Source organism: Myodes glareolus, chromosome 7, assembly GCF_982192425.1.
Source record: "Myodes glareolus chromosome 7, mMyoGla1.1, whole genome shotgun sequence".
NCBI lineage: Eukaryota > Metazoa > Chordata > Mammalia > Rodentia > Cricetidae > Myodes > Myodes glareolus.
In genome coordinates, this window is record NC_142032.1 from 94,472,949 (window position 1) to 94,479,721 (window position 6,773).

The 6,773-nt window shown below is 45.4% G+C and overlaps 1 pseudogene; it reads right to left on the reverse strand.

Annotated features, from left to right (window-relative positions):
- Window positions 1-4,454: 4,454 nt before the first annotated feature.
- Window positions 4,455-6,044, reverse strand: LOC125417150 (acidic leucine-rich nuclear phosphoprotein 32 family member B-like; annotated as a pseudogene).
- Between the last annotated feature and the right edge of the window lie 729 nt (window positions 6,045-6,773).

Below are 6,773 nucleotides of genomic sequence, written 5' to 3' on the forward strand. Positions count from 1 at the left end.
TAGTCTTCAACTGTAAGACAGATTTTCCAGTTAGCTGCACATGTGTCTACCTGGCTATTTGTGATCTGTGTTCTGCATCAATGCTAAGCCTTTTCTGGAAGTCTCTAAGTATGAAATAAGTGAATAGTTTAATATTATAATAAAATCAAACTTGATTGGGAAACTGATAAAGCACACACTGATATGAGCTGCTACTATGTCGAGACATTTAAGCATGGACGTTTATTTTTGGGTTTGAGCCTGGCCTTTAACGGCTGAGCCATCTCTCCAGCCCGAAGCGTGGACATATAAGAGTCTGCATGGTGACTGGGGTGCATCTCAGTAAAGTTGCCTTTACCAACCAAGATGAGGTCACAGTAATAGATTTGAGGAAAGGTTAAAACTTTCAGTAGAAATTACTTACAATTTTATATTGAAATTGAAATACCAGAGTTGGATAAAAATGAAGTTTTAATATAATATAAATCAGTGGCTTTGATTTGAACTGAATTTGAACCTCAGTGTTACATAAAACCCAAGCATAGTGGTTCACGCTGGCAGTTCCAGCATTTGGGAGATTGAGGCAAAAGAAGAGAAAATTTAGTCATAGGGAGCTAGAGAAATGGCTCGGTGGGAAATAACTGTTGCTGCTCTTGCAGACGGACCTGTGTTAGACTCCCAGCTCCCATATGGTAGCTCATGACCAGGAGGTACAATGCCCTCTTCTGACCTCCTCAGACACAAGGCAATACACACTACACATACGTACATGTAGGCAAAACATTTATACAAATAAAATAAATAGGTCTTTTGAAAATATTTTTGAAGTCTGTCATAGGTTGGCAAGATGGTTCAGCAGGTAGAGGTACTTTGCTGCTAAGCCTGACGACCTAGGTTCAACCCCCAAGATGCACACGGTAGAAGGAGAGAGAGCTCCTGCAACTTGTCTTGTGACCTCTACATGCATGTTGTGGCTCACACAAACACACATAATGTTAGCATTTTAATTTAAAGACAGTAATCGCAGCCAGGAGGTGGAGGCACACACGTTAATCCCAGAGCTCAGGAGGCAGAGGCAGGTGGATCTCCCTGTGTTCGAAGCCAGCCTGGTCTACAGAGTGAGTTCCAGAAAAGCCAAGGTTACACAAAGAAACCCTATTTCAAAACCACCCCACCGAAAAAAAAGAAATTGAAAACCGACTCAACAAGAGAGTGCTGGAAACCTCACTAACTACTCTGTGCTAGTGAAGGCAAACTTAGTGGAGGGGAATCTACAACCTCTAACTTACTAAACCAGCATAACCCCTAATAACAACCTATAAACATTTGTCCTTACACCCGCATCAAGGAAACTCCTCTTTAAAGCAGAGATCACTACAGAAAATCACAACCAATCAAAATGCAGAACTGTGGAGCCGATCCCAATGGATACTTCTACAAAACATTCCCACACCGAAGGCTCAGGCACCATCTTGGAAGAGGGAGCAGAAAGATGGTAAAAGTCAGAGGATCCAAGAGTTTGCTGTGAGATGGTGTCTTCTAGTAATATTAGAAGCCACACCAATAAAGTCTCACCAACAGGACTGCCAAACGTGAGCTGAACAGGGACATCAATGGACATGTCAACACAGACAGGGAAAAATCCCACGAGACCTCAGCCGTACAGGAAGAACTACATGCAGTTGAACAGAGCTGGGGCGGGAGGGGCCGTCCTCCCCAGAGAAAGCTCAAATGGTTCTCTGTTATCCCACGGTCGACCTTGAAAACAGCCGTACAGATAACACGACACAGACTGAGCAGGTTACAATCGTGTGTAAAAAAACTAACCGTGGTGACAGTTACAGTATGATCAGTACACACGGAAAGAGGTTGAAGGTACACTCTGATCTGTTTTAGACGGACTCTCCCTATGTAGCCCTGGCTGATCTCAAACTTACTAAGTGGCTGAGGGTGACTATGAACTTAATCTTTTCCTACTTCAAAATTTTTTGTTTATTATTTTGCTTTTGTTTTTTTTGTTTGTTAGTTTGCTTGCTTGCTTGTTTGTTTTTGTTCTTTTGAGATTGGGTTTCTCTGTGTAGTCCTGGCTGTCCTGGAACTCGCTCTGTAGACCAGGCTGGCCTCGAACTCAGAGATCCCTGCCTCTGCTCCTAAGTGCTGGAATTAAAGAAGTGTGCCACCTGGCTAAATGTTTTTTATTTATTATTATGAATTTATGTTTACATGAGTGAGTGTGTGAGTCATGAGGGAGATGTGTGAAGCTCAGAGAACAACTTGATGGAGTCCTTTCTCTCTCCCTCTCCCTTTGCTTGGGCTCCGGGGATTGAACTCAGGTCGCCCAGCCTGTTCAGCAAGCCTGTTCACTTTTATCCCGTGAATCACCTTAAACTTCAGACCCTCTTTGAGGTGCTGGGATCACAGGCCTGTGCTGCCACGCCTGGAAAGGTGCATTTGTTAGTAAAAGGATGTGTTTTATAATACATGAATTTACCTCCATAAAAGAAAATGATGAGGGGGGGGAACAGGAAGAAGGTCAGGTGTGGTGGGGCACACCGGTAACCCCAGCATGAAGAGAAAAGAGAATCAAGTTCAGTTAAGTTTGTACAGGATGTTTATGATTCTCTCAACGCTCGCTTGTGCTCTTTACCAGCGGCTGATGGAGGATGGGCAGGACAGTCCTAGCTAAGGAGATGGGAGCAAAGGTCTGGAGCTTTCCAAAGACTTTTCTGTAGGCTCCCCTGGAAAGGGAACAAGACTCACACTTTGCCCTATGAACTGTTGTATCTGATATGGAGGTGGCACTGAAGCAGTCACATCTCGTGGCCTGAACGTGACACTCTTAGAAGGACAGAGCCAAGAGACTCGCAGGAGATAGCGGTCTGAGCCGAGCCCTCTGCGGGAGCTCCTCCACCCTCTGGACTTTGGGTGTGCGAGATGATATCCTCTCAAATTGTTTTGTGTCGTTCCTAGTCAGGATCTTTTACTTCATCCAAGTTTATAGCTTATAATCAGAACGTAAATGAAGAAGGGAGGGGGTGGTTTGTTTTCAAAGACGGGCTCATGTAGCCTCCACTAACCTCTAACTCAATAAGCATCGAATGTGCCCTTGAATTTCTGATCCACAACCTCCCAAGAGCCAGAATTCCAGGGCTGTGTCTTCATGGTTTGTGTGGTGCCAGGAGCCCCACCCAGTGTCTTGTGTAGACTAAGCAAGCATTTATCGATTGAGCTAATATTCCCAGCCCAGAACCATGATTTAAGCATTTTATTTTCTAAATTCTGTTTACAAACCGTGTGAATTTGATGAGTTGAGCATTAACCCAACTGGAACTTGAGCATGTTTCTTTGCCCACACACAGCCACCGTGAAGTTTAAAGAACCTAGAAACAAAATTGGATATGTAATCCTGAGGGTTGGGATTACAGATGTGGGCCACCAGGCCTTTACACAGCGCTGGGAGTTAAAGGCTCTGTACACGCTGGGCAAACACTCAACCAAATAAGCCACGTCCTCAGCCCACCGATTAAGCTTTAAAAATAAAAACATAATGCTGTCCAACCCAGCAAAATGCAGGTAGGCTGTCCGTGGTCTCCATATAGCCACAGGTTTATAGCAGGAAAGCTTCAAAGCAACGTGCGAAAGCCGAAGTTCTGTCCTGTGCCACCAGGCAGAGCAGTCCCCTCCTGCAGGAGTTTCTCAGACACTGGAGCCCAAGCCAAATGGCTGAAAAGTCTTATTGTGTGATTTGCTTATTGTTGACTTTTGTTCGTTGGTTTTGTGTGTATAGGCTTTGTTTTGTTTTGTTGAGGTTTTTTTTTTTCCTAAATTTTTGTCATTGTTGTTTTCGTTTGGTTTGATTTTCCAAGACAGGGTTTCTCTCTGTAACAACTCTGGCTGTCCTGGAACTCGGTTTGTAGACCAGGAGAGCCGAGAACTCACAGAGATCCTACCAGCCTCTGCCTCCCTGGTGCTAGAACTAAAGGCACGCCATCACACCTGGCATATTGTGGGTTTTGTTTTGTTTTTAGGTTTTCGAGACGGGTTTCTCTGTAGCTTTGGAGCTTGTCCTGGAACTAGCTCTTGTAGACCAAGCTGGTCTCGAACTCACAGAGATCTACCTGCCTCTGCTTTCCAAATGCTGGGATTAAAGGTGTGTGCCACCACTGCCTGGCTGTTGTTTTTTTTTTTAAGATTGATTTTTGTTCGAATTATGTGTGGCTATATCTGTGTGTGCACACACCACATGTGTGCAAATGCCTGTGGAGGTCAGAAGAGGGCCTTAGAGCCCCGAAAGTGGATCTCCAGGTGCTTCTGGTAATCTCACATGGGTGTTAGGATTATAGAGGTGTTATAGAGGGTGTAGGAGCAGAAAGTACTCTTGGCTTCTGAACCATTTCTACAGCTGCAAAAGATGTGTTTATACAAACACAGCAACAAGAAACATGAAATACAAACGTACACACAAGGAAAGGAAATGGCCTGTTACCTGAAGCGACTGATTTATTTTTCTCTATGTGTATTTTGCCTGCATGTACCACATGCATGCCTGGTACCTGAAGAACAAAAAGGTGTTGGGTCCCCTGCACTGGAGTCACAACTGGTTGTGAGTCACCATGTGGGTGCTGAGAATTGAACCACATCTTCTGGAAGATCAGCAAACGTTTTCTGTTTGTTTGTTTATTTATTTCTGTTTTGTTTGGGGGTTTTTGGGGGGGTGTTTCTTTTTTCTTTTTCTTTTCAAAATGTTAAGATTTTACTTATAAAGCTTTTTCTTGTTGTACAGAAAGTAAAAATGTTGCTACAATCGTAGTGTAACCGGCAGCCAGGACGGTCAATTCATCCATCATAGCTCTCACGATACAGCAAGAGTCTTACACGAAAACCTAACAACGTTTACACTTTTGTTGGGGCAGAAGTCCCCAGGCTTAGTGGCGGATTACCAAGGAGAAACGGAGGAAGGCAGGATGTCTTGGGAACTATTCTTTGACTCTTTGGGTGGGGTGTCGTGGGGCTTGTATCACAGCTACCTTTGTAAAACAGCTACCAAATCCATGACAGCCCAACCAACACTCAACAGTTCTGGTTCTTGCAGATTGTTTCGGGCCTCGCTCATCTTCTCCTTCATCATTGGTTTCCCTCTTTCTCTTTTCACCTTTCCCACTTTCTTCCTCCTCTTCATCATCTTCTTCATCTTCATCAACTTCTCCATCATGTCCAAATTCTTCTTCCTCCCCACTGACTTCATCATCTTCTCCTTCTACATCTTCGTCTTTATTCTCTTCTTCATCCTCCTCCTCCTCCTCTTCACCATCCTCATCTCCCTCTTCTCCTTTTCATCCACTTCTTTGTCCACACCATCCACCACCGCATCTGAGTCGGGGGCTTCCTGGTCCTCTGGGTCAGAGCCGTCCAGATAGGACAGTTGGGGCAGGCGGTTGAAGACACACTCTCGGTAATCGTTCGGGTTAGTGGCCTCACAGTCAAAGAGATCCAGGCTTTTCAGACAACCCAATTTTTTCGAAGGTTCCAAGGTGCTGATATCTTTCAGCTTATTTCCACTTCGGTTCATATGTGTGAGGCTTGGAAGTTCTTCTGCTAGTCTCTCCTGACCTCCAGAGATTAGATGTGTGAGGCTTGGAAGTTCTTCCGCTAGTCTCTCCTGACCTCCAGAGATTAGATGTGTGAGGCTTGGAAGTTCTTCCGCTAGTCTCTCCTGACCTCCAGAGATTAGATGTGTGAGGCTTAGAAGCTCTTCTGCTAGTCTCTCCTGACCTCCAGAGATTAGATGTGTGAGGCTTGGAAGTTCTTCCGCTAGTCTCTCCTGACTTCCAAAGATTCTATTAGTGCTGAGCTCAAGCTTTTTCAGTATAGGTAGCGTGAGGAGATCTGAAACTGAAAACAAGCCTCCACTTATTAACCTGAGGAACTCTAGGCTCACAAATTCATCCGCTAACCCCTCAATTTTTCCATCATTTGCTTTGCAGTTATTCGGGACAAGTTCTCGAATGGCTGTCGGGGTCCAGCTCCTCAGCTCCAGGTGGACCGGTCCTCTTCTTCATGTCCATGTTTTCCTTGTCCCCTCTTCTTCAAACTTAACTTTCCGCGGCGGTTGCAGAGTGGGGAGAGGCGACCTGGCCTGCGTGCCTTCAGATGGAGGCGACGTGGTCCTGGGGCTTGTGGCAAGTGGAGCCCCGGGAGCCAAGTTACTCACGGGAGCGAGAGAAACCATGGAGGGAAAAGGGGGCCTCCGACCAAGGCACCACACTCGTGTTTTTGTTTGTTTATTTGCTTTGTTTTGGTTTTTTGGTTTTCGAGACAGGGTTTCTCTGTGTAAGAACCCTAGCTATCCTGGAACTCGCTCTGTAAACCAGTCTGGTCTCGAACTCATAGAGATCCTCCTTTCTCTTCCTCCTGAGAACTGGGAATAAAGACATGTGCCACCACTGCCTGGTTCAGCAAATGCTCTCAACCACTGAGATCTCTCTCCAGTCTATATGGGACTATTTAGTGTCATCTGCTGAGTTTTCACTTCAATCTTTGCCGCAGCCTAGTGGTATATATGGTCACCGATGGGCCACCAATGTGACGGGTCCTCCTGTACTACGGTACTACCATCCTTGCCGTCATAAGTTGGCAGAGTCATTCACCTGCAACTCAGAAAGGAGATAGCAGAGTGAGAACCAAGAAGACTGGTCCTAAAGGACCATGAGCTTCAAGAGAAATGAGGGTCTTGTTACAGCTCTCCGCAGCTTCCCAGACTACCCCAGCATAGTGCTGGCCTCAACGGTCACCCA